The sequence below is a fragment of the Hemitrygon akajei genome, chromosome 8, assembly GCF_048418815.1.
Source record: "Hemitrygon akajei chromosome 8, sHemAka1.3, whole genome shotgun sequence".
NCBI lineage: Eukaryota > Metazoa > Chordata > Chondrichthyes > Myliobatiformes > Dasyatidae > Hemitrygon > Hemitrygon akajei.
This window is the reverse complement of record NC_133131.1, coordinates 162,606,568-162,628,427: the sequence shown is the minus strand read 5'-3', so window position 1 is coordinate 162,628,427 and position 21,860 is coordinate 162,606,568.

Here is a 21,860-nt window from a genome sequence, read left to right as displayed (position 1 = left end):
ATTACTGCCTGCCACACTCCTTCATCGATAGTCTGTTCTTAAGGGCCTCGTGCTGAGCACTCTGTGCTCAATGGTAGGAGTTCCATTTCTAGTACTACGCTTTGTGATTTTGGTGTTGTCTTGTTTATTTTGAGTCCGGATCAATTCTAGACCTCACTCAGCATGTGGGTTCACCGCCATCCATAGCTCTCTCGTTACAAATCAGAGTTTTATAATACTGCAGCTTAACTCAAAGCCTTCACTAATAAAGGCCAGACTCCTTGTTTATCAACGTGCATCCACCTTCAGGGAGCTATAGACCTGGACCCCAATACCCCTCTGTACTGAGCCCTCTGAAACACATAGAGGGGGTAGGGGTGACTAACTAGAATGGGTGATCAGGTTAATTGCCCGGGGGAGGAAAATGTCTAAGATGTTGTGAAGTATTTGTTTCGATAGCCCTATAGTGTTTTCCAGAAAGAACAATGAAGTGCAGAGCTTGTCTGTGAGGAGTTTGTGCATCCTCCCCTTGGCTGCGAGGGTTTCCTCCCACGGACATACCGGTTATCAGGATAATTGGTCAGGTGGGTGTAATTGAGCAGTGTGGATCAGTGGGCCTGCTACCATCCTGTTTCTCTAAATGATAAAATTTTTTAAAGTATAGATCAGCACAACATTATGGGCCAAATGGCCTGCCCCGTGCTGTGCTGTTCTATGTTTTAAGGTACAATGGACTCCCCATTGTTTCTGAAGAACGCTGGGGATAAATCTCTGTGGAATTGGTATTGGTCCTGCTGATATAACCATGTGCTGTCAAAGATGACAGACATAATAAACGCAGGAGCAATCTTCAGTCTTCCAGCTAATGAACAGCAGCTCTTGACAAGACAAGGTGGACAGGTTCAGATGAAAAGTGACGTTGACATGCATTAAGATAAACACTCTGTCTTGTGATGATGTTCAGGAACCAACTATCAGTGCCAATTCCATGCCTGTCGCTGGATCGAGTCTGTCACCTCCTGCAGATGGAACCTCAGCCTCGGCACCCACCGCCTCTGCACCAGCAGGTATGTCCGTAAGACCAAGGTACAGAATTAGGCCACTCGGCCCGTCGAGTCTGTTCCACCATGGCTGATTAATTAACCCTCTCAACCCCATTCTGCCGCCTTCTCCCCATAACCTTTGATGCCCTGACAAATCAAGAACATGCCAAACTGCGCTTTAAGTACACCCAATGACTTGGCCTGCACAGCAGTCTGTGGCAATGAATTCCACAGATCCTCCACCGTCTGAGTAAAGAAATTTCTCCTCACCTCTGGTCCTAGACTCGCTCACTATTGGAAATATCCTCTCCACATCCACACACACTCAGTGATCCAGGAACAGCTTCTTGCCCTCTGCCATCCAATTTCTGAATAGACATTGAACACAACCTCTCTACTTTTTTAAGGTTTCTGTTTTTGACTAGTTATCTTAATTTTAAAATGTTATATATATATCTCTATATACTTAGAGTAATTCAGGTTTTTTCCTATATTTATCATGGTATTTCATTGTACCACAGCTGCAAAGTTAACATATTTCATGAAACATGCCGGTGATATTAAACCTGATTCTGATTCCGATCCTATCCAGTCCTTTCAAAATTCAATAGGTTTCGATGAGATCCCACCTCACTCCTCTGACCTCCAGCAGGTACAGGCCCAGAGCCATCAAGCGGTCCTCATGCATTAACCCCTTCATTCCGGAGATCATTCTCATGACCCTCTCCAAAGCCAGCACGTCCTTTCTTAGAGAAGGGCCCAAAACTGATCCCAATGCTCCAAGTGGCAGCTCACCAATGCCTTACAAAGCCTCAGCATTACATCCTTGCTTATGTAACTTAGTTATCTTGAAATTAACGTTAACGTTGCATCCTTACCACAGACTGCATGGATGGAGGCCAATGAAACATTCAAAATTATTTGGTCATATCTCCAACCCGCCATCCTGATCTTTTCTATAGCAGGGCGGAAAACCGAATATGTGCAGCATTCCAAATGCAGGCTCACCAACATCTTGTAAAGCTGCAAGATGACCTCCAACTTCTATACTCAATGCCCTGACTTGGGAAGGCCAGCCTTCTGCACCAGCCTGTCTATCTGTGACATCTCTTTCAGGGACTGTGTACTTGTACCGCGAGGTTTCTTCTGTAAAGCTCCTAGGTGCTTCCTAAAATATTGTTAATAATGGATATGGAGAAAGTAAGCATAGCAAAGGGATTTGCATGCCTTCAAACACGTGTCCTATGGGTTACAGAACTAGATAAGGTGGTTTCATCAGACCACTGGGATTATCTTTGTGGTTTTAAGGTATTTATTTCCTAATTATTAGGAGCCCAAAGTAGTAATGAAGAAGATGAAATATTGAGAGAAATCCTGCAATACCTACCTAACGATATCGACGACTACATCGACCTGTCCCTGGAGGATGAGGAAGCCATTGTGCGTGAATACAAGACCAAGATGTCGGACTCAGAACGGAGCGGCAGCTAAAAGTGAATCGGATTCTGATCAAAGTCACAGCAAGTGACCCCACCAGGTTCCTGAAGAGATGCATGGGTCTGACCTGCCGACCTATATTATCCCTCTCAAACCCATTCTCCAGCTTTCCCCCTGTTCCCTTTGACACACTTACTAATCGAGAACCTATCAGCTCCCCACTTTAAACATCGCCAATGACTTGGCCTCCACAGCTGTCCGAGGCAATAAATTCCACAGATTCACCACCCTCTGGCTAAAGAAATTGCTCCTCATCTCTCTTCTAAAGCAATGTCCTTCTATTCTGAGGCTGTGCCCTCTGGTCCTAGACTCCCCCACTGCAGGAAAACATCCTCTCCACTGGCCATCAGAGAGGTGATGTATTCTGACAGGCTGGTCGATCAAAGTGTCAATTTAGACCTATCCTTCTCCATAGTGGCTTTCAAGCTGATGGAATATGATCAGCAGATCCCCTACACACACTTTTGCCACCTGTTTTGCCCCATTCCCTAATAGGAGATCCAGTGTTGCAGCCCCCCTCACTGCGATCTCAAGGAAACTTTTCCGAATACATTTGACAACAAACATAATTGGGAGATGATAGAAAGTATAAATAATAATGCTTTAAACAGTAAGCAGGTCAAACAGTGCCTGTATGGAGCAGAAACAATCAACATAACTCCACATTTGAACCTGTCGTTCCACACTGCTGCCGGACCTGGTGTCTGTTTATAGCATTTTCTGTCCTGGTGCTAGATTTTCAATGTTACCTGTAACATTTTGATTTTGGAACATACTCGCAGTGGCTACTTTATTAGGTGGAGGAGGTGACTGCTCTGACCCATCCACTTCCAGTTTCAGAGATCCACGGCACTGGTATAATGCGTGGTTATTTGAGTTACTGTCAGCTTGCACCGGTCTGACCATTCTCCTCTGATTAACAAAGAGTTTTTGCCCCATAGAACTGTCACTCACTGGATGTTTTTGTTTGTTTCTCGCACCGTCCTCCATAATTTCTAAAATCCCAGGAGATCGGCAGTTTCTGAGATACTCAGACCACCCCATCTGGCACCAGAGAGAATCAAAGTCACTTAGGTCACATTTCTTCTTCATTCTGATGTTTGGTCTGATATGCATTGAGTTGCTGCCACATGATTGGCTGATTAGATATTTGCATCAACAAGCAGCTGTATCTAATAAAGTGGCCACTGAGTGTCTAAAACTTGCACAGTAGCAAAGTGATTATACAAAAATACAACTGCAGATGCTGTGGATCAAAGAATACGAACACAACGCTGGAAGAACTCAGCAGGTCAGGCAGCATCTGTGAGAAAAGAGTAGCCAACGTTTCGGACCGAGACCCTTCATCAGGAATGGGGGGGAAGAGAGGGCCGAAGCCCAGTAATAGAGATAGGGGAGTGGGTAGGACCTAGAGGCACCAGGTGGAAAACCAATCAGAGGAAAGATAAAGGGGGGAGAGGGGGAGGGGATAAGCATGAAAGAACTGTAGAGATAAAGAAGCAGAAAGTTGAAAGGGGAGAGAGGCAGAGAGGGACCTGGGATAGGGGGAGAGGGAGGGGGAGGGAATTACCGGAAATTGGCCTAAACCTGGGCAAGGTTCTTCAGAAAGTTATTTTCAACCAGCTCAACAGCTTTCTGAATAAGAACACTGTTCCAGAAATGTTTCGGTCATGTTTTAGAGCAAGCCACCGCAGACAGACGGCCCTCATCAGAATTGTCAGCTACCTTAGGCTCAGCACTGAGTTCTAATTCTTCCGGATCTACAGAAGTGTTGTCTTCGACGCAATTGACTACAACATTCTTCTAGATCACGTTGAGAACTGGGTCGACCTCTTTGGTAGTGTCCTGAATTGGTTTTGTTCATATATCTTGGAGAGAAATGTTTTTGCCCTGGAGACTGATTTTCTAAGAGGTAAAATGTACCTTTTGGTGTTGCTCAGGGAAGCTGACTTGGTCCCTACTCTTCTCTTTATACATGCTCCCATTATGAGACATCATTGGAGAGCAAAAACTTCAGCTCCACAGTTATGCAGACGACACACAATTTTATATCTCGGTTGAGCCTGATGATGACAACACCCAATCTTCTCTGACTTCTTGCAAGGCTGCAATAAGCAAATGGACCAGGAATAATTTCCTAAAACTACTGAAATACTTTTGTTTGGTCGCAAAGCCGAGAGGGATAAATTTCTGGATAAACTTGGGAACGTAACTCTCCTTGTAAAGTCAAAAGGAACAAGCCTGAGTGTTATCCTTTATTCAGATTTGAATTTTAAATCCCACATTAGGAAAGGGGCCACAGCACCATTTTCACACTTGAGAAATATTGCAAAGACACATCTGTTTCTGTCACGTAATGATGCTGAAAACTATTTAGCACCTTTATGTAGAACAGTTAAGATTACTGCAATGCACTTTTACCGGCCTTCCAAAGTAATCATTTGAGGAACTTCAACTCATTCAGGACGCTGTTGCTAGACTTTTAGCCAAAGCCAGGATGAGGGAGCAAATCACTCCTGTTCTAACTACTCTGCACTGGCTTCCTGTATCTTTTACAATTGTTTTTAAAGCTCTCAATGGTCTGGCACAGGGGCACATCACAGAATCTCTTTCGTTTGAACGCTGCTCGAGCTCTCAGGTCTTCTCCCACCAGACTCTTAAACGGTCTCCCTCAAAAGATAATTGGCAGGGCAGCTTTTTTGAACTGTGCTCCTAAACTGTGGAATTTAATACTAAAACTATTAGAGACTCAGTTTAACACATTTAACCACCAGCTCAAAACCTATTCATTTAACTTTGCTTTTAACTAACATCTTTTTGTCTTTTTTTTTAGTTTATTTTTTTTAATTTTATTTTCATATTTGTACTTTTATCCCATTGTAAAGAACTTTGAACCACGTCATTTCTATGAAAGGTGTTCTATATATAAAATTAACATCATTATTTATTTTTTCTCAGCTCAAGCTGATAAAAGCTGAGCTACGGGCATAGTGAAGCACATTCATTTCTCAAATGTTAGGAACTTTCGGACTATTCTATCAGTGTTTAGTATTGTGACTTTCTCAAAATTTACATAGATGTTGGTGTAGCCCTAATTGTTTAATGCTATTGTGTAGAGACTTTGGGATGACACCAGTTGTAGATATTACTACTGGGACAATGCATACCCTGTTCATGTTCCATAGTCTTGCAATTTCCTCTTTTAATTCAGCATATTTGTGGTGTTTTTCACTTGTTGATTTCTGTAAGTTATGTGTTTGGAATGGCTGTATCTATAAGTAAGTAGTCCTTGCTCGTTAATCCTGTATTATTATGGATTGTCCTACCTGTAATAATGCATCAGTCGTAATATCATTTGTGGGACTCCGGCCCTAAAACTGAATCAGGCTTGTAATTATAGTAAGGTAACAAACTTTATGAGTTTGTGCTTTAAAGCAAGACTTTGGTGAATGACATTTGCCACTTGATTGTGCCTGTGTAAGTAATCAGATTGAGTTAAACTGCTGCAGGAGCCTGTAATGTGTTGGCTTGTTCCTGGTTTCTCTTGGCATTTTCTACATTTATCGCCTTGAATTTGTTGGTCTTTTATTATGTATTTTTGATTTTTTTTTTGTGTTAACCACCTGGTCCTGTATCGCCACAAAGAACCCTATTGTTTCTGGGAAGAGGTCTCCAACCTCAGCCAGGTGTTCGACGCTTCCTTGTTGACATCTAGTCTGTCCAGATCATGAGGATGTTTTCCATAGTGGACCATGTTCTTCCATTGATTAACATTTTCTTCCATAGTGATGATTTCTTCATTTTTCTGGGTTGTGCTTTCATTTAATTTAGTGGTGTGTGCTTCTTATCCGAATTGCATCCTGTTTTCATTGATGAAAATATATCCTTAGAACTTTCATCTGACTGTTGTGTAGATTTTTAAAGTCTCATATTCCTCTTCTCCTTTCTGTCTTAGATAGTGTTAATCTAAGTGCGATTGAGTGTTTTCTAGAATCTGTCATGTCAGTTCTTATTTTTCTTTGTAAATTTTCCAGATTGGTTTTGGACCAAGATTGTGTTATTATTGTTATTAATAAATTGGCATCCGTTTGTCATTTATGTATTTATTGTAATATTTCACCAACTAATTACAATGATCCGTCTCAAAAATCCCAAGTTCACTTGGCTACTGTACAGTGAGGAGAAGGAACAATGTACAAACGAGACAGGGAACAAGTTACCACTAAAAGGAGGTCCCAACCTGCTCAACTTCTCTCCATAATCCTGTTCCTTGAGTCCCAGTATCACCCGTGTAAATCTTCTCTGCCCTTTTTCCAGCCTCATAACATCGTTCCTGCAGCAAGGTGAGCAGAACTGATCATAGTATTCTAAATGTGCCCTCACCACCATTTGTACAACTGCATTCCGGGTACCACTGGCCTGCCCCTCTTCCCAACGTAGATCACGGAGCCCTTGTGTATTCCAGCTGTGCTCACGGCATTGGAGATCACCTCTTTGAGGAGGAAATCCCTGCTATCATAGGACACAGAACTTAGAACAGAGTGGCACAGTGCAGGCACTTCAGCCCATGGTGTTATGCTGCCCTTTTCACCCGCTCTAAGGTCAATAATTGCAAATGTATCACGTCCTGGTTGTGGCTGAGCTGACGGTCCTGTAGATCTTGAACAAAAACCATGGAGTCATCAAAAACTACATCACCGTAAAAGGCCCTTCTGTACCAAAAGTAGCCTGTGTCAAACCAGTTAATCTGCCTACTTGCATCGACCTGCACCCAGACCTTAGCCTCCATACCCCTCCCAACCATGTACCTATCCAAACTTCTCTTAAACATTGAAATCAAAATCACATCCACCACGTGTGCTGGCAGCTCATTCCACACTTTCACCACCCTCTGAGTGAAGAAGTTTTCCCTCATGTTCCCCTTAAACATTTCACCTTTCACCCTTAATCCATGACCTCTATTTGTAGGTCATGGGTCAGTATTCAACATCCAATGCCTTGCCTTCATCAACTTTCTTGGCAATATCCTCAAAACTCTATAAGACTGGTTAGACATGACCTCCCATGGACAAAACTATGCTGACTATCCCTAATCAGTCCCTGTCTATCCAAAGACTCATATATCCAGTCATTAGAACATCTTCGAATAACTTTCCCACAACTTATGTCAGGCTCACTGGCCCATAATTTCCTGGTTTATTCTTGGAGCCTTTCTTAAACAGCAGAACAATATTAGCTATCCTCCAATTCTCTGTACATCGCCTGTCGCAAAGGAAGATTTAAATAGGTAGATAGGAAATTACTGTGTCACTGTAGCACTACAAGTGCGCAGATGTACAATAGTAGAAGAGCAGTAAGAAAGGATAAAAAATAAGTTACCACAAACAGTCCAGCAGGAGGGGGTCATCACTTCCCCACGTAAGGTTGACTCATTTAGAGCCTAATGACCTCATATGCTCTTTGGAGCAGCGCAGTTGTCTTAGTCTATGACTGGAAGTACTCTTCTGTTCTGCCGAAGTGGCATGCAGAGGGTGAGAAACATTGTTCAGAAATGCCAAGATTTCCGGAGGGTCCTTTGTTCTACCACAGCCTCCAGTGTGTCCAGTTTGACTCTGATAACAAAGTCTGTCTTTCTATTCAGTTTATTGAACCTGATAGCATCACCCGTGTTGATGCCATTGCCCCAGCACACCACCGCATAGAAGATTGTACTGGTGACAACAGAACATGTGAAGGAGAGGACTGCAAACTCCAAAGGACCTCAGTCTCCTCAGGAAGTAGAGGCAACTCTGGCCCTTCTTGTACACAGCCTCTGTGTTCGTGCTCCACTCAAGTCTGTCATCCAGGTGTTATCCCAGATACTTGTAGGTCCTCACCACCAATAGTAACAGGGAGCAATGCAGGCTTAGCCTTCCTAAAGTCCATCACCATCTTCTTTGTCTTACTGATGTTGAGCTGCAGATGTTTCAGCTTGCACCATTTGACCAAGTCCTCCACCAGGTAATACCTCTGCTAGGGCTCCTGCAGTTTCTGCTCTAGCCTCTCACAGGATCCGAGGGAAGACCTTGTCAGGCCCTGGAGATTTGTCCGCCCTAATTTGCCTCAAGACAGCGAACACATCCTCCTCTGTAATCCGTATATGGCCCATGACCTGCTGCTGTTTGGCCTCACTGCTTTCGACTCTGTGTCTCTCCCGTGTAAATACAGATGCAAAAAGTCCAGTTCAAATCTCCTGCATCTCATTTGGCTGCACCATAGATAATCGTACTCATCTTCTAGAGATTCTGCAATTTAGAATCTCAACCTGTGGAGCAGACCTATCTTTTCCATATTTACTTTAAAACTAATGGCATTATGATCGCTAGATGCAAAGTGTTCCCCTACACAAACTTCTGTCACAGATCAAGTCTCACATGTTCCCTGGCTGGGACTGCTACATACTGATAAAGGAAACTTTCCTGAACACATTTGACAAGCTCTATCCCATCCAGTCCTTTTACAGTCTGGGAGTCCCAGTCAATATGTGCCAAGTTAATCACCGACTATAACAACCTTTACGTTTCTTGCAACTGTCTGCGATCTGTCTGCAGATTTGCTCCTGTAAATCTCGGGGACTGTTGTGTGGTCTGTAATGTAGACCTATTAACATAATCATACCTTTCTCTTTCTTCAGATGCACCCAAAACACCTCACTAGACGAGTTCTACAGTCTGTCCTGACTGAACGCTGTCGTGACATTTTCCCTATTTACACAACCCTTCCTCCTTTAATCCCTCCCACTCTGTCGAGTCGAAAACGACGGAGTCCCGGAATATTGAGCCACCAGTCCTGCCCCTCCTGCAGCCAAGTCTCACTAATGGCTACAACATCGTAATTCCAGGTGTGGATCCATGCCCTGAGCTCATCCGTCTTTCCTACAAGACGTCAAAGTAAATGCAGCTCAGGACAGTAACCGCACCATGCTCAACCTTTTGATGCCTGACTTTGTCTGAGGTCTTAACAATATCTGTCTCCACAAGCTCTCCACTAACTCTTCCTGCTTTGGTTACCATTCCCCTACAAATCCAGTTAAACCCCCCCCCCCCCACCCCCGTGCAGTACTGGCAAACCTTCCTGCTAGGGTATCAGTCCCCTCCAGTTCAGGTGCAAACCATCTCTTCTGTGCAGATCCCACCTTCCCTGGAAGAGAGCCCAATGATCCAAAAACCTGGCACCATCCCTCCTCTACCAACTCCTTAGCCATGTATTAAACTGTATAATCTTCCTAGTTCCGGCCTCACTAGCCCGTGGCACAGGTAGCAATCCTGAGATCACAACCCTGGAGATCCTGCCCTTTAACTTAGCGCCTAACTCCCTGAACTCCCACTGCAGAACCTCGTCACTCATCTTGCCCATGTCATTGGTACCTACGTGGTCCACGACTGCAGGCTCTTCACCCTCCTACTTAAGACTGCTGAGGACTCGATCCAAGATAACCCAGACCCTGGCACCTGGGAGGCAACATACCATCCAGGAATCTCATTCCCGTCGACAGATCCTCCTGTCTGTTCCTCCTGTCACCACAGTGTGCCTCTTCTCCCCTCTTCCCTTCTGAGTCACAGAGCCAGACTCAGTGCCAGAGATCCATCCGCTGTGCCGTTCCTCTGCCAGGTTATCCTCCCCAACAGTATCCAAAGTGTTAAACTGTTGTTGAGGGGTACTCTGCACTGGCTGTTTAGCCCATTTCTCCTTCCTGACTGTCATCCAGTTTCCTGTGTCCTGCACCATGGGTGTAGCTACCTGTCTGTATGTCCTCTCTATCACCACCTCGATCTTCCAAATGATCTGGAGTTCAGCCAGTTCCAGCTCCAACTCCTAACACGGATTGTTAGAGGCTGCAACTGGATGTATTTCTAGCAGGTGTAGTCAAGAGGGACACTGGAGGTCTCCCGGCCTTCCCACATCTAGCAAGAGGAACATTCAACTATCCTGCCTGGATTCTAACCGAGCAGATATCAAGAAGGAAAAACAATAATAAACAGTGGGGAAAAAATCTACCTGCAGCTTTTCACTCTCTCGCACTGAAGCCTCAAACTCCCCACTCGAGTGATGACATACACGTGCTCTGATAATTACTTTGAAGTGCAGTCCGACCAATGCATTACATCCCTGCTTTTATATTCTAGTCCTTGTGAAATGAATGCTTACATTGCATTTGCCTTCCTTAAATTCAAACTTCAAAGTAAATTTATTATCAGTCACAATATACGAGGGGTGATTGATATTGGTGAGAAGCTGACAGCGATGCAGGTGGATGCTTCCCTGGTGTCATGGATTATTGATTACCTGACTGGCAGACCACAGTACGTGCGCTTGCAACACTGTGTGTCAGACAGAGTGGTCAGCAGCACTGGGGCTCCACAGGGGACTGTCCTGTCTCCCTTTCTCTTCACCATCTACACCTCGGACTTCAACTACTGCACAGAGTCTTGCCATCTTCAGAAGTTTTCTGATGACTCTGCCATAGTTGGATGCATCAGCAAGGGAGATGAGGTGGAGTACAGGGCTACGGTGGGAAACTTTGTCACATGGTGTGAGCAGAATCATCTGCAGCTTAATCTGAAAAAGACTAAGGAGCTGGTGGTGGACCTGAGGAGGGCTCAGGCACCGGTGACCCCTGTTTCCATCCAAGGGGTCAGTGTGGACATGGAAGAGGATTACAAATACCTGGGGATATGAATGGACAATAAACTGGACTGGTCAAAGAACACTGAGGCTGTCTACAAGAAGGGTCAGAGCCGTCTCTACTTCCTGAGCAGACTGAGGTCCTTTAACATTTGCCAGACAATGCTAAGGATGTTCTATGAGTCTGTGGTGGCCAGTGCTATCATGTTTGCTGTTGTGTGCTGGGGCAGCAGGCTGAGGGTAGCAGACACCAACAGAATCAACAAAATCATTCGTAAGGCCAGTGATGTTGTGGGTGTGGAACTGGACTCTCTGACGGTGGTGTCTGAAAAGAGGATGCTGTCCAAGTTGCATGCCATCTTGGACAATGACTCCCATCCACTCCATAATGTACTGGTTAGGCACAGGAGTACGTTCAGCCAGAGACTCATTCCACCGAGATGCAACACTGAGCGTCATAGGAAGTCATTCCTGCCTGTGGCCATCAAACTTTACAACTCCTCACTCAGAGTGTCAGACACCCTGAGCCAATAGGCTGGTCCTGGACTTATTTCCACTTGGAATAATTTACTTATTATTATTTAATTATTTATGGTTTTATATTGCTATATTTCTACACTATTCTTGATCGGTGCAACTGTAACGAAACCCAATTTCCATTGGGATCAATAAAGTACATCTGTCTGTCTGTCTGCCTCCTGTTCACTAACTCCCCTCACCCGGGCGGGCTCCCAATCACTAACTCCCCTCACTTGGGCCGTGCTCTCATTTCCTTCTTTTCTTCTGGGCTGCTCTCCCTACTCTTCCGTCCACTCGTTCCTCTCTCTCTGCTCACTCTCATCCCCTCTTCCCTCTAAATGAACTCACTCGCTCAATTCCGTTAAGTTATTTCTATACTTATTCTCTCATTTTCTCCTCCCTCCCTCCCTCGCTGCTATGTCCTCTCAATCTCCCTTTCCTTCACTGTTTTCCTTTCACACTCTTTCGGATGCCTCACTTTTCCACTCTGCTTCACTTTTGCTACGTATTGAAGTGAATTCCATAAACCAACTGACTGCTTGGTCTCCTCACTGAATTCTGGAGACAGAGGATGGGCCCCAGCCCTGACCACCGTCACCTCTCTCTCACTCACTGGGGACCTGTCTGCTTCACAATTCTTTGCTGAGCTTGAACCAAACTTGCTCCTTACTCGTCCATTGGTTCTGATCAGCTCACATCAGACACTCTTCGCACCGTTGCCATGGTTCCCATTCTGATGTCCAGACACACTTCTCACGGTTGCTATGGTTTCCATTCCGATGCCGTGTGACATCACCACCATTGAAATTTAAGTTCTTGTTCCAGAATTTGGGAACAAGTGGGTAAAAGCCAGTTTGGTTCAGCCATGAGGTGGCGATTTCCTGTCCCGCCTGATCTGACTCTAGACCCAACAGTTGTTAGGTATCCTCTGAGATGTCCCAACAGGTTACTCCTATACACTGTCACAGCAACATCCAAACAAGACCCTTGGAAAATTGTTTGCAACACCATCACCATCTCTGCAGCAGCTTGTTCCACCACCCTGAGTGATGAAGTTCTCCCTCATGATCCCCTTAATCATTTCACCTTTCACCCTTAATCCATGACCTCTAGTTCTAGTCTCACCCAACCTCAGTGAAAAAAGCCTGCTTGCATTTACCCTATCTATACCCCTCATAATTTTCCATACCTCTATCAAATTTCCCCTTGATCTATATTTTAGGGAATAAAGTCCCTATTCAACCTTTCCCTATAACTCAGGTCCTTAAGCCTGGAAATATCCCTGTAAATTTTCTCCACACTGTTTCAATCTTATTTGCATCTTTCCTGTAGGTAGGTGACCAAAACTGAACACAATACGCCAAATTAGGCCTTAACAACATCTTTTACAATTTTAATGTAACATCCCAACTCCTGTACTCAGTAGATTGATCTAAGAAGGGCAATCAACAATGGACCCAACACTGATCCCTGAGGCAAACCTCTAGTCATAGGCCTCCAGTCAGAGAGGCAACCATCTCCTACTACTCTGGCTTTTCCTGTGAAACCAAAGTCCAATTCATTTACTACCTCGACTGAACCTACTTGACCAGCGTCCCATGCAGGATCTAATGAGAGGGAGATGGGGGGGGGGAGTGAATATTTTTTACCAGAAGGAGAAATCAATATTCATGCCATCAGATTGGAGGCTACCCAGGTGGAATAAGATGCTTCTCTTTCACCCTCAGGGTGGCTTCATCATGGCACAAGAGGAGGCCATGGACCAACATGTCAGAAAGTGAATGGGAATCAGAAATAAAATGTTTGGCCACCAGAAAGTTCCACTTTTGGCAGAGGGAGCAGAGGCGTTTGATGAAGCAGTCCCCCAACTTATGACAGGCCTTACCAATGTAGAGAAGACAATAGACAGCCTCAGCAGATTTACAGCTGAAGTGTTGACTCACCTGGAAGGACTGTTTGGGGCCCCAAATAGAGGTGAGGAAGAAGGTGTTTGGGGTGGATAAGAGGAATTCTATCTCTATCGCGACATGGGAAAGATGGGATGTTTGGGAAATGCAGGAGATGCGGGTGAAGGCAGCGTCAATAGTGGAAGGAGGACATCTCTGATGTTCTGGAACGGAAAGCTGCATCCTGGGAACAGAGGTGAAGAAACTGAGAAACGGGAATAGCATGTTTACAGGAGACAGGGTGGGAAGATATAACTGTGGAAATCAGTACGTTTATGAAAGATGCCAGTTGACAGTCTGTCTCCAGAGTTGGAGACAGAGAGATCAAGAAAGAGGAGGGAAGTGTCAGGAAGAGACCAGGTGAATTTAAGGGCAGAGTGGAAGTTTAGAGGCGAAGTTGATGAATTGACGAGCTTAGCATGAAGCAGCACCAAGGCAGTCATCAATATAGCGGAGGAAGAGTTACCAGGGCAATATTAGCGGGGGAGGCTTGGAACATGGACTGTTTTACACAGCAGACGAAGAGGCAGGCATTGCTGGGCCCATGTGGGTGTCCATGGCTACTGCTTGAATCCGGAGAAAGTGGGAGGAGCTGAACGAAACCACTCGTCACCAGCAGCCAACCAAAAAAAGTTCACCTTGATTCCCACTCTTTGCCTCCTGCCAGTCAGCCAATCTTTTATCAATGCTCCCTGTAATACTGTGGGCTCTTACCTTGTTAAACAGCCACATGTGCCGGATCTTGTCAAAGGCCTTCTGAAAATCCAAGTAACAGACAGACAGACAGACATACTTCATTGATCCGGAGGGGAAATTGGGGAAACGACATCCACTGACTCTCCAAGCAACACACACAAAATGTGAACTCAGCAGGCCAGGCAGCATCTATGGAAAAGAGTGAGCAGTCAATGTTTCGGTCCAAGATCCTTCGGCACGACTGAGATGCCAAGCATTGTGTGTGTGTTGCGTTGCTTGGATTTCCAGCATCTTTCTCTTGTTTCCACAGTCTTTCCTTTGTCTATCCTGCCTGTTCTTTCCTCAAAGAATTCCAACAAATCTGTCAGGCAAGTATTCCCCTTAAGGGAATCATGCTGATTTTAGCCTATTTTATAGACAATAGACAATAGGTGCAGAAGTAGACCATTCGGCCCTTCGAGCCTGCACCACCATTCTGAGATCATGGCTGATCATCTACTATCAGTACCCAGTTCCTGCCTTGTCCCCATATCCCTTGATTCCCCTATCCATAAGATACCTATCTAGCTCCTTCTTGAAAGCATCCAGAGAATTGGCCTCCACTGCCTTCTCAGGCAGTGCATTCCAGACCCCCACAACTCTCTGGGAGAAGAAGTTTTTCCTTAACTCTGTCCTAAATGACCTACCCCTTATTCTCAAACCATGCCCTCTGGTACTGGACTCTCCCAGCATCTGGAACATATTTCCTGCCTCTATCTTGTCCAATCCCTTAAAAATCTTATATGTTGCAATCAGATCCCCTCTCAATCTCCTTAATTCCAGCGTGTACAAGCCCAGTCTTTCTAACCTCTCTGCGTAAGATAGTCCAGACATCCCAGGAATTAACCTCGTGAATCTACGCTGCACTTCCTCTACAGCCAGGATGTCCTTCCTTAACCCTGGAGACCAAAACTGTACACAATACTCCGGGTGTGGTCTCACCAGGGCCCAGTACAAATGCAAGAGGATTTCCTTGCTCTTGTACTCAATTCCCTTTGTAATAAAGGCCAACATTCCATTAGCCTTCTTCACTGCCTGCTGCACTTGCTCATTCACCTTCAGTGACTGATGAACAAGGACTCCTAGATCTCTTTGTATTTCTCCCTTACCTAACTCTACACCGTTCAGATAATAATCTGCTTTCCTGTTCTTACTCCCAAAATGGATAACCTCACACTTATTCACATTAAACGTCATCTGCCAAGTATCTGCCCACTCACCCAGCCTATCCAAGTCACCCTGAATTCTCCTAACATCCTCATCACATGTCACACTGCCACCCAGTTTAGTATCATCAGCAAACTTGCTGATGTTATTCTCAATGCCTTCATCTAAATCGTTGATGTAAATGGTAAACAGCTGTGGTCCCAATACCGAGCCCTGTGGCACCCCATGCGAGTACTCCGACACATTTTATCATGCGAGTACTCTGACACATCTTAAATAATGGACCCAACATCTTGCCAGTTAGTGAACAGGCTAACTGGCCTTACATTTCCTCCCTTCTTAACGACTGGTGAGTTTTCCAGTGTCCACCTTCTTGGTGACCACAGGTGCAAAGTATTCATCTATTACTTTGCCATCATCCTCATACTCCAAGCAGAAACTCCCCCTTTAACCCTGAACAGTCCTAGCCTCTAGCAGGTTAACCTCTTGTTTTTAATGCACATAAAAATCCCTTGTAATTTTCATTTCGTGTCCCCTTTTAATGGACGAGGATTTTCTGTTCAAGGGCATTGGTGTTTCCATACCAGGCTCTGATGCCACACTCTCTACCATGCCAGGGTTTTAGATACCGTACCAACTTCTAAGTAGAGTTACTGCTTTCCGTGCTTCATAATGACCTATTATGTGGTGAGCCCAAGACTGGTCCTCGGAAGTGATAACACCAAAGGATTTAAAGTTGCTGATCCTCTCCACCTCTGATCCCGCTCTGTTCTGCCGAAGAGGACTAACTCAGGAACCTCTGGTTTCTCCTCCTGAAGTCAATAAAGGCAGTGGATGGTGTCTACATGGACTTTATCAAGGCTTTTGACAAGGTCCCACGTGGGAGATTGCTCAAAAAGGTTCAGTCATTTGGCAATCACGATGAGGGAGTAAATTGGATTAGACATTGGTTTTACAGGAAAACCAGTGTGACATGCTGTAAGGCTTCGCTGATAATGTAATGGTTTCTCTGCAGCAGCCATGTTTGGGTTATGACTAGAGATAACAGGGGCTTGAAGTGCTGTTGTTCTTTCTTGTGGGTCTGGAAGAGAGGTTTTCGCGGTCTTTGGTCGGCGAGGGGAGAAGAAGGAAGACGCGTGTGAAGAGCGCTGGGAGACCACCGGTCGGAGTGGATGGGGAGCGAGGGTCCGAAGATCGGCAACGCTCGGAGGAGGTCGATGGTTGAGGAATGGCGGTATTTGTGAGCTCCAAGGTGCACTTTTGACTTTTCTCCTAAAGTGAGCCCTTTTTCTTTTTCTTTTCTTTACTAACCCTATACTCAGATGAAGATTTATAAAGTTCAATCAGTTAATTGCGTATGGTGTACTGTCTGGTATTCTGTGGTGCGGATTTGTAACCGGGCAACACATCACGCAGCAACCACACAAACGAGATTTCTCAGTTTGGCGGGGCCAGAAGTTTGTCATCCCCTAGACGAACATGTGCTGGCCAAGACTGAGGGTCACACCAGATAGTGGTAGTAGACAGTTGCCTCTCTGACTGGAGGCCTATGACTAGCTGTGTGCTGCAGGGACCAGCGTTGAGTCCGCTGTTGTTTGCCATCTGTATCAACAATCTGGATGATAATGTGGTAAACTGGATCAGCAAATTTGCAGATGACATCAAGTCTGGAGGTGTAATGGACAGCGAAGACTATCTGAGCTTATGCTGGAATCTGAACCAGCTGGAGAAATGGGCCGAAAAATGGCAGATGGAATTTAAAGCAGACAAGTGTGAGGTATTGCACTTTGGGAGCACCAACCAGGGTAGATCCTACACAGCGAGTAGGCACTGAGGAGTGCAGTAGAACAGAGGGAACAGGGAACACAGATACATAATTCCTTGAAAGTGATGTGACAGGTAGATAGAGTTGTAAAATGAGCTTTTGGTCATAAAGCAATGTATTCAGTACAGGAGTTGGGATATTGCGCTGAAGTTGTATAAAATGTTGGTGAGGCCTAATTGTGTGCAGTTTTGGTCAACTATCTATAGGGAAGATGCTAATAATATTGAAAGAGTGCAGAGAAAATTTACAAGGAAGTTGCCAGGATTTGAGGACCTGAGTTATACAGTAAGTTGAGTAGATTAGGACTTTATTCCCTAGAACACAGAAGAATGAGGGGAGAGTTGATATAGGTGTACAAAATTATAATACCAGTGACTAGTGGTGTTCTGCAGGGGTTGGTGTTGGGACCACTTCTATTTATACTGTATATCAATGATTTGGATGATGGAATAGATGGCTTTGTTGCCAAGTTTGCAGATGATGTGAAGATTGGTGGAGGGTCAGGTAGTGTTGAGGAAACAGGTAGGCTGCAAAAGGACTTGGACAGATTAAGAGATTGGGCGAGAGAGTGGCAAATGAAATACAAGGTTGGAAAATGCATGGTCATGCACTTTGGTAGTAGAGATGAATGTGCAGCCCACTTTCAGGGAGAAAATCCAAAACTCTAAGATGCAGAGGGACTTGGGAGTCCTTGTACAGAACACCCTGAAAGTTAACTTGCAGGTTGAGTCGGTAGTGAGGAAAGCAAATGCAATGTTAGCATTAATTTCAAGAGGTCTAGAATACCAGAGCAGGGATGTGATGCTGAGGCTTTATAAGGTACTGATGAGGCCTCACCTTGAGTATTGTGAACAGTTTAGGGCCCCCCATCTAAGAAAAGATGTGCTGGCATTGGAGAGGGTCCACAGGAGGTTCACAAGGATGATTCCCAGAATGAAAGAGTTATCATACGATGAACGGCCTAGACCGAGTAGATGTGGAAAGGATGTTTCCCATGGTGGGGGTATCTAGGACAAGAGGGCACAGCCTCTGAATAGAAGGGCATCCATTTGAAAACAGAGATGCATGATCCAGGGTGGTGAATTTGAGGAATTTATTGCCACAGGCAGCTGAGGAGGCCAGATCATTGGGTGTATTTAAGGCAGAGATTGATAGGCTCTTGATTGGACATTGCATCAAAGGTTATGGGGAGAAGGTCGGTGACTGGGGCTGAGGAGGGGAAAAAAGGATCAGCCATGATTGAATGGTGGAGCAGACTCAATGGTCCAAATGGCCTAATTCTATCCCTATGTCTTATGGTCTTATGAGGGGTATCGATTGGGTAAATGTACGCAGGCGTTTTCCACTGAAGTTGGGTGGGGACTACAACTCGAGGTCATGGGTTGAGGGCGAAAGGTGAAATGTTTAAAGGAAATATGAGGGGGATCTGCTTCACTCAGAAGAGGGTGAGATTGTGATACAAGTTACCAGAGCAAGAGGTGAATGAAGGTTTAATTTCAACATTTAAAAGAAATTTGGATAGGTACATGGGTGGGAGGGGTATTTAGGGTAATGGTGTAGGTGCAGGTTGCTGTGATTGGGAAGTTTAAATGATTCAGCACGGATTAGATGTGCCTGTTTCTGTGCTAGAACTGGAAGGCAAAGATCCTGGTGGGGCTGGAGAAGATGGCAGAAATAGGACCGAGTCCTACACCTATCCTGCCCAGTAACTAAGAAGCTCTTAGAAACTCTTAGGTAGGCACATGGATGACAGAAACATGGAGGGCTATGTAGGAGGAAAGGATTAGATTGATCATAGAGTAGGTTTCAAGGCTGACACAACGTTGTGGGCCGAAGGGCCTGTATTGGTCTATTGTGTTCTATATTTTATGTTCTATGTTCTCACTACCATCTGGCCGAGGACTAGGCATGAAGCTGACTCAGATTCTGCATTCTCTCTTCTCCCTCCTCCCGTCAGGCAGAAGATACAACAGCCTGAAGGTGGGGAACATATGCAGACTTTTCCCCCTCATGTTGGATGAGACTGGAACTAGCGAGCACTGGTTTGGGGTGAAAGGTGAAGTATGTGACCTGGGTCTCCACCACTGTGAGGCAGTAGTTCCATTACAGAGTTACAGAGCTCTACAGCACAGATGCCATTGTCCTGCCTTCTCCCAGCAGTTTTGATGCCCTGTCTAATCCAAGAGCCTGTCAACTTCGCTTTAAGTATACCCACTGACTTGGCCTCCACAGCCATCTGTGGCAATGAATTTCACAGATTCACCACCCTCTGGCTAAAGAAAGTCATTGTCTAGGGTCCGAGACTCCTTCGCTCTTGGAAATATCCTCTCCACATCCACTCTCTGGGCCTTTCAAAGTTCAGTAGGTTTCAACGATACCCCATCTCTTTCTTCTAATTTCACATGTGTACAGGCCTAGAGCAATCAAACATTACTCATACCTTTCATTCCTTAGATAATTATCGTGAAACTCCTTTGAACCCTCTTCGATGCCAGCACATCTTTCCTTAGATAAGGGGCCCAAAACTACTCACAATACTCCAAGTGGAGTCTGTATTCCCCACCCCCCCTATATTTTCCTCCAATCACCTTAATATTATGCCCCTCCTATTAATCATTTCTGCCCTGTGAAAAAAAGGTGGTGACTGTTGGCTGATTCCCACAAACTTGTGGCCATGGCTTCCCAGAGTATGCTGGCTTTCACTCACGAGTTTAAAGCTGACAGGAAGAGGTAAGCCTCTGTTCACTGTGTTTATTTTGAGATCGTGAGTCACTTGCAACTTTATTGGTTAATGCTTTGTCCGGCACCCGTTTAGGGAAAACAACAAAAGCAAGCCCCATCTTGTTTTCCAAGATCCCCTTTGGCCTGTCATAGGCTTGGATTTCCCATGATGTATCACTGTCCACTCTGGTTACAACAGTGGATACAGGCCAAGAGTACAGGGTTAGCTGCTGAATCAAAATCAGGTTTATTATCACGTGAAATGTGTTGTTTTGTGGCAGCAGTACAGTGTAAAACATAAAATATACTACAGATTACAATAAGATACATATATGAAAATTAAATACATAGTGCAAAAGCGAGCAAAAATAGTGAGATCGTATTTATTGGTTCATTGTTCATTCAGAAGTCTGATGGCGGAGTGGAAGTGGCTGTTCCGACACTACCATGCGGCAGCATGTACCCTAACGCTTTACAGTACCAGTGACCTGGGTTCAATTCCCACCGCTGCCTGTAAGGAGTTTGTACGTTCTCCCTGTGACCACGTAGATCTCCTCCGGGTGCTCCGGTTTCCTCTCAACGTCCACAGACATACCGGTTGGTAAGCTGATTGGTCAATGTAAATTGTCCTGTGATTCTGTCTGAGGCTTCCGTCGGTCAGCGTGGATATTGCATCCTGTCTAGATACGCAAGCCAGGGCAGTACGATATGGAGAGCAAGCTCCATGTAGCAAGCTCTCCCTCCCCAGCTAGCTGATGAACCGAAAGGAACGGCGGAGACCGGTACAGCTTGGTCCAGAAGCATCACAGGAGTTGCCAGTCAGCGTTGAACTCAACATGGGACTGATGTTTCCAGCCAGATTTTTCCCTCAGGGTTCACTCCTGAAGCCTTCCTCATGAGTGGGTATAGCCGCAAGGCAGCGGAGGTTTAAGATCAGAGATTTTCTTCTCCTATTTGAGCTGCCAACCGTGGCTGATGAGCCCCATCTGCCCAGTAACCTGCCAGTGCCCCTTCTCCTGTCAGTAGAAACAGTTCCGTTGGGCTTAGTAGCTAAGCCAGACATGAAGGCCAACAGCTGGATTTGGTTGTCAGAGGCTATTTGGGGTGCACGCCATTTAATAGGTAGTGGTCTCTATTACCACCTAAAGGAACCATCCTAAATGTCCTGTGATTAGGCTAGGGTTAAATCAGAGGTTGCTGGGCAGTGTGGTTCGATGGGCCAGAAGGGTCTATTCTGCACTGGATCTCAGTAATTAAATGAAATGTTGAGCATGTGGCTTCAAGCTCTTCTACCACCTCCTTGAAGGCAGCAAAGGGAAGAGGGTGTGGTCTAGTTGGTGGAGGTCCTTAGTGATGGATGTCGCCTTTTTGAAGCATCGTCTTTTGAAGATGTCCTCGATGGTGGGGAGGCTAGTGCCCATGATGGAGCTGGCTGAGTTTACACCCTCTGCAGCTTTTCCTTCTCCTCTACAGAGGCCCTTCCAAACCAGTAGAAGTGCTCACTCTCCCTGTGACCATGTGGGTTGTGGTTCTCTCCCGCATCCCAAATACATGCGGGTTGCTAGGTTGATTGCCCACTGTAAATTATCCCTGGTGTATAGGTGGGTGGTAGAATCTGGGGGAGGGGGAATGGAATTAATGTAAGATTGCTCATCAGTAGTCACCACAAAGGGCCAATGTCCAGGCTGAATCTCCCTAAGGTCATCTCCTTGAGGTGGTCGTGATGAAGGGTGTCCGCCCACAGGGTTGACTCTTTATTTCCCT